This window comes from Solanum stenotomum, chromosome 9 (genome assembly GCF_019186545.1).
Source record: "Solanum stenotomum isolate F172 chromosome 9, ASM1918654v1, whole genome shotgun sequence".
Classification (NCBI taxonomy): Eukaryota; Viridiplantae; Streptophyta; class Magnoliopsida; order Solanales; family Solanaceae; genus Solanum; species Solanum stenotomum.
This window is the reverse complement of record NC_064290.1, coordinates 54,652,016-54,667,018: the sequence shown is the minus strand read 5'-3', so window position 1 is coordinate 54,667,018 and position 15,003 is coordinate 54,652,016. Positions and strand designations below refer to the sequence as shown.

At 35.2% G+C, this 15,003-nt stretch overlaps 1 protein-coding gene and 1 pseudogene across 1 annotated transcript in view; both read left to right on the top strand.

Moving 5' to 3' along the window:
* Window positions 1-15,003, top strand: part of LOC125875949 (organ-specific protein S2-like) — a 189,714-nt gene that overhangs the window by 135,804 nt on the left and 38,907 nt on the right. The window lies entirely within an intron of this gene.
* On the top strand, window positions 14,525-14,759 carry LOC125875955 (uncharacterized; annotated as a pseudogene).

Sequence of the window (15,003 nt, the reverse complement as noted above, 5' to 3'; positions counted from 1 at the left end):
GATTATGAAGATCACATGTCAATAAATTAAAATACATCAAAAAATATATTCTAATGTTTCTCAAGAGGTTTTTTGTTGATGAAAACTTTAGTTAGTGATCGATCTTACTTTATAATTTTGTATGACTTTTTTCAAATCTATCTTTCATTGTTTGTACACTTTTTTTTTTGTTTGCATCTTTCTCGCGAATACAAATATTAAAGCAAATTTAGAAAGCTCAAAACATTAAACAATATTATCTCCTTGATCATCAAATAAAAATAGTTCTAAAATATTTGTTGAGATTTGAGTTGGATCAATTACAATTTTAAATAATTACTCTTTCATACCTTATATTTTTTCCTTTTAATATTTTATGAAAGTTGCTATTCTTCTATTTAATAATGAATCAACCTTTTTTTTCACCTTTCACTAATCTTAGCTTATAAAATATTTATAAATCACTTTTTATCATGACTAATTTTTTACTACAATTATAATATACGACGTATTTTATTTATATAAAATGAATAGATTGAGAAATACATAACCTTAATTACATATATACTATAAAGTATTCAAATAAATTAAAATCAAAGTATTATATGAATATATTTTATGAAAGTTGCTATTCTTCTCTTTAATAATGAATCAACCTTTTTTTCACCTTTCACTAATCTTAACTTATAAAATATTTATAAATCACTTTTTATCTTGACTAATTTTTACTACAATTATAATATACGACATATTTTATTTATATAAAATGAATAGATTGAGAAATACATAACCTCAATTAAATAAATACTATAAAGTATTCAAATAAATTAAACTCAAAGTATTATATATTCAAATAAATTAAACTCAAAGTATTATATATTCAAATAAATTAAACTCAAAGTATTATACGTATAAATTAATATTCATTTAATTTTAGTTAGATGTTAGTTAATATTTCTAAATTATTCTAAAAAGTAAACATAAACAAAAAAATCTGGAATTCTTGAATTCTCAAATTAATTTTATTATTCTCAACTTAACATAACAACACAAAAATTAAATTCATCTGTGAAGGAAAAAAAACATATACAATGTTGAATCAATAAAAAAAATCTTGAAGGTCTATGAACTAAACGATTCAAGCCTTCAAGGTTAAAAACAATTTACCTGAAATTTTTTAAAAAATATTTAGTATAAGAATAAATTAAAATTAATTAATAAATAAAAGTTTGTAGAAGTACCAAGGAAGATGATCCTTTCCTCTAATATTTAATTTGTCGACATAACCAACATCCAATACACCACTGAAGATTAATGGACAAATTAGTAATTGAGGGAATCCTTTACTGATTTGTTCATCAAACTTAAACTGAAATCCCTAAATATTATCATATGTATCTTCCATTATAAACAATAAAACTTATTCACAAAAAATATGCATGGAATAATAAGTGTAGTAAAATCAATAATAATGAGGGGAAAAAAACAACATAAATGAAAAAAAATAAAATAAGAAAGAACACTATAAATAAGAAACATCAAACAAACTAAAATGAGAAGAGTAACATAAATTATATATAGTACTCATCAAAATTGAATTTGAATTTGGAATCCCAAAATTGCCATAGGCTCATCTTATCTTCTACACTGTAAATAATAGAAGTTAGTGACAAATAATCTATATATAATAAAATTAGCCGAAACAAAGTGATGTACTTTAGTATAAATATAATGAAGAAAGAAGAAGAAGAAGAAGAAATTCTTAATGTTGGTAAAGATGATATGCTCTAGTATTTATAGTAATCAATAAATTTGTAACTTTATTGAATAATATAAATTAAAAGAGTAATATAGTAGTCAATAAAATTGTAACTTATATTGATATTAATGTCTTAATTGTAATTTAGTAATATCTTTAAGAAGGAATAGATAAAGGTATTAGAAAAAAGTGATTAATGATGTTAAATGGTGAACAAAATAAATAAAATTATAGTTATTTTTTGCAAATTATTAAGGCAGGAAAATAATGAAAAAGGCACAAAATGTAGTGAGGAGAAAAAAAAAGGATGAATAAGAAAAGGGCATTAAAAGATTTTATGAATTGATTAGTTGGGGTAATAACGGAAAAAGGTTGTTTTTTTGGGCTTTATTGATTTCAGTTAGTGACCTTTTCCATTCTTCAATATAATATACATAATAATTAGCAATTAATGTAATAACTTATAGACACTAAATTAATATGATTAATTCTTTAATTAAACAATAAGATAAAATAGAGAAAAAAAAGTCAAAAAAATGAGAAAAATGATAATTAGCAATGGAGGCCTTAGAGAGGTGCCACATCACCTTTTTTACATTTGGCTTTATATTATATATAGATTGCATCAATCAAATATAGGTGAGAGCTTTGTATTTTATATCAATTATATTCAGACAACTATATTTGTATTTTGTATCAACTGTATTTGTATTATATCAATTGTGAAGGAAAATATTTTATTTATAAATTCAAAAGTTCTATATGTTTATGTATATTTTTGTGCATTGTTCTGTGTATTCCTATATTTTCTGTATATTTCTATTTATTGAAAATAACTAGTGACATCCCTATTTATAAAAGTAAAAAATCAAATTAAACTATGACTAGGAACTACTCTAACTAACAAATCTCAACTAAATATAAATAAGTAAATATCATAAATAACTAGTGTTTGAGCACTTTCTCTCCAACTCATGATATTTTTTCTCTTGGTTGTGTTGTAACACTCCTCTCCAACTTCCAAGGTTGATGCCTTTCCCACCAATGCCTTTTTTTTTGTGTTGGAGCTATGTCTCTCCAACTCTTGTTGACGCCCTTTCCACCAACTCCTTTTCTTTTTGTTTTTTGTTTGTTTTTGGTTTTTGGTGTTGGAGCACTCTCTCTCCAACTCTCGTTGATGCCCTTCACATCAACTCTTTTTATTTTTACTTTCTCTAACTTTTAATTTAGAGAAAAGTTTCTTCCTCTTGTGCTTGGTTGCACTTCTTTAAATCTGCCATATTTTTGCAAGTCTTTCCTCCAAGCATATTTTTCATGCATATATCTGTCACGACCCAGGGGTACACCCTAGATGTAACATGGCACATAGAACCCCGAAGGACTCAATGTAAGCCACTTAGCATATCATAACATAAGATAATAGGAAGTGCGGAAATTTTAAAACTTTATCCATGCAATCGAAGTCTTTTAAAAACAAGCGAAAGTCTATAATACTTTTCTCAAACCATCTAATACAACTTAATAAATCTTTGGGACGCAACCCATAAAAAAGTCTAACACATAAAAGATAGGCATAAAGGAAAGGTCAAATCCTCGATGCTATGAGGACTCACCAAGTCTTCAACTCCTTGCTCTTCTAGAAACCTAGCCACAGGAATGGAACTCAAAATCGCCGGACTCTACATTTGATGAGAATGTAGGCAAGAATATGCTTTAGTACAAAACGTACTAAATATGATAGCTAGCATAACATCATAAGAGCATAACATAAGGGCTAGTTAACATAAGTCATATGCCATAATCATTAGAGATACTTCATGAAACATAAACTATAATCACAAGAGACAATAACATAGTCATCAACATAATCTCCAACATAGGCATCATATAAGCATTAGTCAACCCTTAGTCCTTCACATCATAATAGGAACACCTCATAAGTAGCTTCAAGTCATACTTGTGCAATGCATGGATAAGACTCCATAATCTCATACATACTAAGTATCACCTTAGGCCATCATACATACTTACCATCTTTGATCTCATCCTTAGCTTACTTCTCATGGACAAGGGAATCTCTCCCTTTAGTCAATCATAACGAGGAAGGCAACTATATCACAATCTTATCTAAACATACATCATATAAGAGAAACACTTTCTAAGTAACCTTAAGTCATACTTGTGCAATGCATGAATAAGACCCCATAATCCTACCCATGCTAAGTACCATTATAGGTCCTCATAATCTTACTTTTTGGTTTAGGAAACTAGCCCCTCTTTTAAAGACATTGGAACACTAGGAGATACTTCTTTAAGCATATCTTAGTTCCTCCTCTTTATTATCTTGAGCACTATGATATATTTCACTAAGCATGTCTAAGTTCACTATTCTCTATGAGCACTATGAGATACCTCTTCAAGTATGTCTTAGCTCATTATTAACTTGAACACTATGAGATACTTTATTAAGCATGTCTAAGTTCATTATATTTGAACACTCGGAGATGCTTTCTCAAGAANCTCCAACTCACGATATTTTTTCTCTTGGTTGTGTTGGAACACTTCTCTCCAACTTCCAAGGTTGATGCCTTTCCCACCAATGCCTTTTTTTTTGTGTTGGAGCTATGTCTCTCCAACTCTTGTTGACGCCCTTCCCACCAACTCCTTTTCTTTTTGTTTTTTGTTTGTTTTTGGTTTTTGGTGTTGGAGCACTCTCTCTCCAACTCTCGTTGATGCCCTTCACATCAACTCTTTTTATTTTTACTTTCTCTAACTTTTAATTTAGAGAAAAGTTTCTTCCTCTTGTGCTTGGTTGCACTTCTTTAAATCTGCCATATTTTTGCAAAGTCTTTCCTCCAAGTATATTTTTCATGCATATATCTGTCACGACCGAGGGGTACACCCTAGATGTAACATGACACATAGAACCCCGAAGGACTCAATGTAAGCCACTTAGCATATCATAACATAAGATAATAGAAAGTGCGAAAATTTTAAAACTTTATCCATGCAATCGAAGTCTTTTAAAAACAAGCGGAAGTCTATAATACTTTTCTTAAACTATCTAATACAACTTAATAAATCTTTGGGATGCAGCCCATAAAAAAGTCTAACACATAAAAGATAGGCATAAAGGAAAGGTCAAATCCTCGATGATATGAGGACTCACCAAGTCTTCAACTCCTTGCTCTTCTAGAAACCTAGCCACAAGAATGGAACTCAAAATCGTCGGACTCTACATTTGATGAGAATGTAGGCAAGAGTATGCGTTAGTACAAAACGTACTAAATATGATAGCTAGCATAACATCATAAGAGCATAACATAAGGGTTAGTCAACATAAATCATATGCCATAATTATAAGAGATACTTCATGAAACATAAACTATAATCATAAGAGACAATAACATAGTCATCAACATAATCTCCAACATATGCATCATATAAGCATTAGTCAACCCTTAGTCCTTCACATCATAATAGGAACACCTCATAAGTAGCTTCAAGTCATACTTGTGCAATGCATGGATAAGACTCCATAATCTTATACATACTAAGTATCACCTTAGGCCATCATACATACTTACCATCTTTGATCTCATCCTTAGCTTACTTCTCATGGACAAGGGAATCTCTCCCTTTAGTCAATCATAACGAGGAAGGCAACTATATCACAATCTTATCTAAACAAACATCATATAAGAGAAACACTTTCTAAGTAACCTTAAGTCATACTTGTGCAATGTATGAATAAGACCCCATAATCCTACCCATGCTAAGTACCATTTTAGGTCCTCATAATCTTACTTTTTGGTTTGGGAAACTAGTCCCTCTTTTAAAGACATTGGAACACTAGGAGATACTTCTTTAAGAATATCTTAGTTCCTCCTCTTTATTATCTTGAACACTATGATATATTTCACTAAGCATGTCTAAGTTCACTATTCTCTATGAGCACTATGAGATACCTCTTCAAGTATGTCTTAGCTCATTATTAACTTGAACACTATGAGATACTTTATTAAGCATGTCTAAGTTCATTATGTTTGAACACTTGGAGATGCTTTCTCAAGAATGTCTTAGTTCATTAATGCTTTTGAACACGTGGAGATACCTTTTCAAGTATGTCTAAGTTCATTGGATACGAAGATTGTTACTAGAAACCTGAATCTCTATATGTCTAAGGGCTCCATAGATGAAAGAATCCACGGATGAATAAGCTATCGTACCTTCATTATAAAGCCCTCACAAAGCTTGGAAGATTGGAAGAATCTGACCTAGTTTGACTTTCTTCTTCTTATTCTTCTTCTTCTTGAGTTTTCTAGAGAGAGAATTTCTTGGAGGGAATTGGGTTTCTTTTGAGAGAATTGAAATAATGTTTTGAAATCACTTAATTAAGGGTCTAATATCTTTATATAGGTGGTTTAAACACTAATAAAACGACACCACTTGACCCCTAATTAATTCCAGAATGTTCCACTAACCTTTAACTTGATCGACTCAAAGACCACATTGTCCCAACCCATTAGACCACGTTGACGGGCCGTGGGTCCACCCACGAGACCACGTTGATGGGTCGTGGGTCCACCCATGATCCGTGATGATAAATCGTGGGTGAGGTACTGTGGCTTGGTTTTGGGCCCCTTACCCATAGGGTGTGGGTCCCCCTATGTGGTGTGGGTCCCCAATCGTTAGTGCACTATTTTGGCAGATTTTGGAGTGGTTTGCTAGGGTCCTTAAAGGTTGGTCCTTGGGGAGTCGTACCTTAGTGTTTTAACCCTAAACCTTTCATTCCAAGTACGGGAGGTTAAATTCACAATTCTAACCCTCACGTCAAGCTCTAGTTGACCTACTAAACTACGAGGTGCCACAATATCTCCCCCTTGAAAACATTCGTCCTCGAATGACACTCTAATCACTCCTTAAGGTCACAACTCTAGACTAGCAACCCATCATGCATGCAACACATCTAAATGCACATAAACAAATGAGGAAAACTTTAACTCCAAGCTAATATATCAAATGCAACACAAGGGAGTAGGAACTACATCTAATAACCCAAATGCATGAAATTCTACATCTACTCATATTCAAGGAGGAACTAGCATCTCCTAGCTAAAACATGCTCAACATACACTCATGGAGCCTATATGCAATCTACCCTCAAAAGCATTTATTCAAGGAGGAATCTTTCAACTCCAAACTAAGGCATGCTCATTAATTAATCTCATGAAGTCTATAGGCAACTTATACTCAATGCACTACAACACGAGGAAAAACAATGCACATAAGTCATTTCAATCAAGACCTAAGCTTTTTCATGAACATGCATATAAAGAAATCACGACCACTCACAAACACACAATGACCTTCCTATATAGGCACACTATCTCCCCCTTGGGAGTAAGCCTAGGTGGACTTTCTAAGCACCATTAATGACATAAAACCACAATGAAGCTTATTCATACTAAAGACAAAATCAAGGTCTAGCATATCAAGTCATAAAAGATAAGAAACACCGAAATCTAAATAAGGCATAAAAACACATACCAGAACCAATATTCGGAGGTCACTCTTATTCATTTCTAGCTTTAAGAACACAGAACCTATTCTTCTTTGAGGCTCCCCATCCAAACCACTAGTGGCAATTTGCTTATGATTTCTTCCCTTAGCCTTAAACACCGGGCAATCTCTCATTTTGTGCCCATTCTTTCCACAACCATAATAACCCTCTGTGCCAGCTAGGCACTTACCATGGTGACTCCTCCCACATTTGGTGCAAGTAGGCTTAGGTAATAGAGACCCACTACCTTTCTCTTGGTTAAACCTAGGGGTATTGGGAGAATATTGACTGGAATACCTTTGTTTAAACTTAGGTCTACCTTGTTCATCGGACTTAGCATTGGAGAAGTTCTCATCACCGGTCCTAGCCCTTTTTGCCTCCCTATTCTTTTCCTTGAGTTTCGATTCCTCAATTTGTTGGGCGTACACCATAAGACATGAGATATCCATATCTTGATGGAGCATTGTCGTACGTCATTCTTTTGCTACCAAGTCGGACACCCCGTCAAGAACCTACTCATCCTATCTCTCAAATCTGCCACCTTAGATGGAGCATACTTGGATAGGCATACTCCTTAACACTCAAACTACCTTGCCTAAGGTTAATGAACTCTTCCACCTTAGCTTCCCTCAACTCTCGGGGAAAGAACCTATCAAGAAATGCCTTCTTAAACTCCTCCCACTCTATTGGACCCGCTCCTACCGGTCTACCATCTTTCCACTGTTCATGCCATACTTGTGCTACATCTCTCAATTGGTAAGCGGCTAACTCTGCTTTCTCTATCGAAGTCAACCCCATAATAGCAAGCACCTTATACACCTCATCTAAAATCCCTTGAGGATCCTCCTCCATTTTGGAGCCATAAAACTTTGGAGGGTTCATTCTCATAAAAATCCCTCATTCTTAAAGTCGTGGAATTCACATTAGGGTTCATCGGAGCAATCACTTCCCTATTGAATTGAGTCATCATGGCTTAAGCTAACATTTGGAAAGCCGGCCTAATCTACGCATCTGACATATCCAAATTATCAATTTGATCTTGAGAAGGAGCTTGGGGTAGGACTTGGAGAGGAATCTGTTGCTCCATATTGCCTTCCTCATCCATCCTAGCATTTGCCCTTGTATTNCATAGGGTCAATTTTGGAAAAGGACTAAGGACCCATAAAGTCTTAACTTAAAAATTCTACCCCTTCCCGTCTTAGTTCGTCCTTTTTTTTCAGCCTGACAGTGCTTCAATATTTCGGGCATAACTTTTTACTCCAAGGTCGGAATTGGGCAAACTCGGTGGCGTTGGAAAGAGGACTCAAAGACCTTTAATTGGATAGGTAAACATCCACCTAATTCATTTTGAGCTAAAAGATATGACCATTTAAAGTTGACCCTTACAACTCACTAGTTCAAATGACTAGTTTCCGAACGTCACGGTCATTTCTCATCATTTCATCAAGTTCTCAACTCCAAACTCACATGTGAGGCTCTAGTTTCACTAGTTCATTTTTAGGGTCGTCACAACCCCCGTCAAGAACCTACTCATCCTATCTCTCGAATCTGCCACCATAGATGGAGCATACTTGGATAGTTGGGTAAATTTCAAGGCATACTCCTTAACACTCAAACTACCTTGCCTAAGGTTAATGAACTCTTCCACCTTAGCTTCCCTCAACTCTCGGGGAAAGAACCTATCAAAAAATGCCTTCTTAAACTCCTCCCACTCTATTGGACCCGCTCCTACCGGCCTACCATCTTTCCACTGTTCATGCCATACTTGTGCTACATCTCTCAATTGGTAAGCGGCTAACTCTGCTTTCTCTATCGAAGTCAACCCCATAATAGCAAGCACCTTATACACCTCATCTAAAATCCCTTGAGGATCCTCCTCCATTTTGGAGCCATAAAACTTTGGAGGGTTCATTCTCATAAAAATCCCTCATTCTTAAAGTCGTGGAATTCACATTAGGGTTCATCGGAGCAATCACTTCCCTATTGAATTGAGTCATCATGGCTTAAGCTAACATTTGGAAAGCCGGCCTAATCTACGCATCTGACATATCCAAATTATCAATTTGATCTTGAGAAGGAGCTTGGGGTAGGACTTGGAGAGGAATCTGTTGCTCCATATTGCCTTCCTCATCCATCCTAGCATTTGCCCTTGTATTATCCATACCCTGAAAACCATAGGGAATGGATTAGGAGGAAGACCTAATAGAGTTAAACTCTATAGCATGACTTAGAGAATGAAGAAGTGAAGTTTTCTAAACATCCAATAGCCTCCTATTCATAAATATGGTGCACTTCACATTTATGAACAAGACTCTACTAGACGTGGTTTGAGACATCCTAGAACCATTCTAAATCTTGTGCTCTAATACCAAGTTTGTCACGACCCAATGGTACACCCTAGATGTAACATGGCACATAGAACCTCGAAGGACTCAATGTAAGCCACTTAGCATATCATAACATAAGATAATAGAAAGTGCGGAAATTTGAAAACATTATCCATACAATCAAAGTCTTTTAAAAACAAGCAGAAGTCTATAATACTTTGTCTCAAACCATCTAATACAACTTAAATAAATCTTTGAGACACAGCCTATACAAAAGTCCAACACATAAAAGATAGGCATAAATGAAAGGTGATCAAATCCTCGATGCTATGAGGACTCACCAAGTCTTCAACTCATTGCTCTTCTAGAAACCTAGCCACAAGAATGGAACTCAAAATCGCCGGACCCAACATTTGATGAGAATGCATGCAAGAGTATGCGTTAGTACAAAATATACTAAATATGATAACTAGCATAACATAAGGGTTAGTCAACATAAGTCATATGCCATAATCATAAGAGATACTTCATGAAACATAAACTATAATCATAAGAGACAATAACATAGTCATAAGCATAATCTCCAACATAGGCAACATATAAGCATTAGTCAACCCTTAGTCCTTCACATCATAATAGGAACACCTCATAAGTAGCTTTAAGTCATACTTATGCAATGCATGGATACGACTCCATAATCCCATCCATACTAAGTATCACCTTAGGCCATCATACATACTTACCATTTTTTACTCTCCCTATAGTCAATCATAAATAGGAAGGCAACTATAGCACAATCCTATCTAAACATTCATCATATAAGAGAAACACTTTCTAAGTAACCTTAAGTCATACTTGTGCAATTCATGAATAAGATCCCATAATCCTACCCATGCTAAGTACCACTTTAGGTCCTCATAATCTTACTTCTTGGTTTGGGAAACTAGTCCCTTTTTTAAAGTCATTGGAACACTAGGAGATACTTCTTTAAGCATATCTTAGTTCCTCATCTTTATTATCTTGAACACTATGAGATACTTCACTAAGCATGTCTAACTTCATGATTCTCTATGAGTACTATGAAATACCTCTTCAAGTATGTCTTAGCTCATTATTAACTTGAACACTATGAGATACTTTCTTAAGCATGTCTAAGTTCATTATGTTTGAACACTTGGAGATGCTTTCTGAAACATGTCTTAGTTCATTAATGCTTTTGAACACTTGGAGATTACCTTTTCAAGTATGTCTAAGTTTATTNCTGAAAATACTGAATACTGAGCTAACTGATGCAATGACCAAATTTATAACATGCTGAGACTGAATACTGACTGTACTGAAATATGGTCAATGCAATAGAGTCTGACTGAACTGTGGGAGCTACTAATAACCGACATAAAACCACATGAGCTAAATGTGGAGTACGATGTATACGCCTCATCGAGAGGACCCAATATACCCTGCCAGAGGTATAGAGGCATGCTGGCGTGATCACTAAACTGATGTTGCCCACAGAGGGGACTTACACCTACGTGGCTCGTAGTTCTGGGACTATTAGGTACGCTGAAACCCTAGTCCAACTCGGTATTATGCTACTCCCAATGAATTAAGTGGTTAACTGGTTATGACTGAATTTCTGTAAATACTGGATAGCTCGAAACTGAACATGCAAACTGAGAATGCAACAATTAATCTGATAATGATGCATTCATAAACTAAGGCATGTATAACTGAATATATTATGACTGAAATACTGAATAGTTCAAAATACTGACATGTAGATACTCATACTTGAAAACTCCTTTTTAGAAAACAATACTATGATCATTGATGACTTGGGAAGTCATACTGCATAAACATTGATGGTATATCTAGATACCCTACTATTCATACATTGATGACCTACTCAATTGTCATACTAATCATGTTTTAGAAGCTCTTTCTCAAAACTCATCTTAACTTTCTCAAAAACTCAGTTTAAAACTCAAGTTGTCTTAAAGAAAAGCTTCTCAAGATTTATAACTCAAAATAGGGTTTATGCTGAAATATACTGATAATGTGGCATAAAATTGAAGCATGCATATCTGAATAACTGAAATATCTGATCGAGCATGTGTAATTCAAGCACTAATGAAATACATAGCTAGGGTTCTGAAATTTATGTAAGAAACTGAGCAATAACATGATAATCTGATTTGGAACATTTTAATAACTAATTCATGATGATCTGTTGAGATTCTAGAAACCCTAGGTCTGTTCATATTCATGGAATCAAGAATCTGACTGAATTCTAGGGACCTAATGGGTGAAAGGAACCCACTAGTGAAATCCTACATACCTGGTGACGAATTCCACGGAGAAATCTTTCGATTTCAGGGCTGGAACTGAAGAAACCTCGCTGCGTTCATGAACTAGGGTTCTTGACCTTTTTCTCCTCTCTTGATTCTAATTTTCTAAGATTTTGATTAATGAATTGACTTGGATAAGTTCTAGTTATGTTTCTAGGCTTAAACTGATTAAAACCTCATGATTTAGGGTTTAAACGACGTATCTAAGGGGTTAAACGAAATAGGAAAAGACCAAAGGACCCCTGAATTAACTGCTATCGGAGTGACCTACGGATTGGACCTACGGGCCGTAGGTCAATCTACGGTCCGTAGATTGCGTCCGTAAGTCAAGCCTGCTCGACAGGCCTTCACTAAAACGAGCACAACTTTTTATTCGGAGGTTGGAATTTAGCAAACTCGGTGGCGTTGGAAAGATAATTCAATTATCTATCTAACCATAGGTCATGGGACACATAATTCATTTTGTGCTAAGAGTTATGACCATCTGAAGTTGACCCATCAGAATTTTTAGCTAATTGGCTGCTAACCTTCGATCTACGGTCAGACCTACGGACCGTGGATCGAACGACGGTCCGTGCTGGTCAACCGTAGTGCGTGTCAGAGGCTGGGTAAAGGAGGTCTTGATCCACGGACACAGACCACGGATCGTGGTTTGATCTACGGATCGTGGGTCTGTCCGTGGGCCGAGACTTAGCAAATTTTTTTCTGAGCTGGCTGGGGAGGGGTTGCAGTGGCGAACCACGGACCACCAGCACAGACCTTGGTCTGACCTACGGTCCGTGGATGGCAACCGTGGGTTGCACCTGCAACTTCTCAAAATCTGCATTTTTGGTCTGTTTCGGATACGGGGTGTTACAATATAGGTGGTCTAAAGACTAATAAAATGACACCACTTAACCCTTAATTAATTCTGGAATGTTCCACTAACCCTCAACTTAACCGACTCAAGGACCACACTGTCCCAACCCACGAGACCACGCTGACGGGCCGTGGGTCCACCCACGGTCCGTGCTGGTCAATCATGGGTAAGGTACTGTGGCTTGGTTTTGGGGCCCTCACCCACGGGGCGTGGGTCCCCAATCGTGAGTGCACTGTTTTGGCAGATTTTAGAGTGGTTTGCTAGGGTCCTTGAAGAGGACCCTTGGTTGATCCTTAAGGAGTCGTACCTTGGCATTTTAACCCTAAACCCTTCATTCTAAGTACGGGAGGTTAAATTCACAATTCTAACTCTCACGTGAAGCTCTAGTTGACCTACTAAACTACAAGGTGTCACAATATCATTTGTCTGACCTTTGTCAACTTGATCATTGGCTAGACGGGCAACATATATGAGTCATAACTGCCCGCCAGCAGCGGAAACTCTTAGATCTTCTACCATGATCGTAGATTCTCTGATACCAATTTGAAGAAAAATATTTTCTTTATAAACTCAAAAGTTCTATATGTTTCTGTATATTTTGGTGTATTATTCTGTGTATTCCTACATTTTCTGTATATTTATATGTATTGAAAATAACTAGTAACATCCATATTTATAAAAGTAAAACCAAATTAAACTAGGACTAGGAACTACTTTAACTAACAAATTCTAATTAAACATAAATAAGTCAATATCATTAATAACAAATCCTAATCAACTTAAGATTCATACTCCAACTTTGAATTATTATTTCCAACATTGTTCGTAATACAACAAATAGAACATGTATTCATCCTCTCTTTTCCCCTTCTCTCGATCTCGCTCACCTCTCTCCTCCTAATATGTAGTTATTAGTTAAATACAATTGTTTTTGATACAATTGTATTCATTTGATACAAATCAATTGTATCAGTTGTAATCATGATATAACTCAATACAACGAATACAAGTATTCAACTTCTCTCGCCTCTTTCCCCCTCTCTCTCTCCCCGAGATCTCATTCGCCTCTCTCCTCCTTCTTATAGTCTCGCTTGCATCTTTTCTCCCTTAAACATATAACTATAATTCGTAATTAAGTAAATTATAAGTATAAATCTCTAATTAAGCCCATACTATAGTCATTTTTGAAAATATAAATTATAGGAATCACATAGTGTGGGATATAAATTACATCCTATCCCTATTAGTTTCCATTTTACAGAAATACCTTAAAATAAGAGGGATCCGGATACATAAGTGGTGGCCGGATACATAATTTCTGATACATTCAAATCTTGTGCTATTGCGCTTAAAAAGGAAAAAATAACGTAAATATTATTTTAATTAATTTCAATCCCACAAATCACGCCTAACAGATTGTAAACAATCCATCAAATACCTAACAGATTCACAAATTTGGATTTCCAAATTCACAGCTTCTCCATCGAGGAATTTCCAAATTCATAGCTTCTCCATTGAGGAAGCATTACTGTCGAAAAAGTTCTAAATTCAAATAACTCGAAAAAATCGTTGCAGAAGATGAATATATCGATTTTGTTGAGGTTGGGTGAGAGAGGTGATTTATGAAGGTTACAAATGAAATTGTCGTTGGACAATCTATTTCATTTATGAATCTGAAGCGGCAAGATTGTAATAGTACCCTGAGCTGAGAGGACTCAAAAACTTAGCGAAGATGGTGAAAGTTGCGATGTTCTTTGCTATGTCTGTAGGAGCCTTCACTTTCTAGCAAACCATGGACAAAATTCATGTCTGGATCGCTCTTCAGCAGGATGAGAAGTAAGAGAGAATGGAGAATGAAGTAAAAATCAGAAGAATGAGAGCAGAGCTAATCAGAGAAAACAAAGAGCGGGAGTCTCTTGCCTAAGCTGCCAAGAATTGCAAACCCAGTTGCATTCAATTCAACAATTTATTTTTGCTGTCTTTTTGAATGTTTCTGNAGCTTCTCCATCGAGGAAGCAGTACTGCCGAATAAGTTTTAAATTCAAATAACTCGAAAAAATCGTTGCAGAAGATGAATATATCAATTTTGTTGAGGTTGGGTGAGCGAGGTGATTTATGAAGGTTACAAATGAAATTGTCGTTGGACAATTTATTTCATTTATGAATCT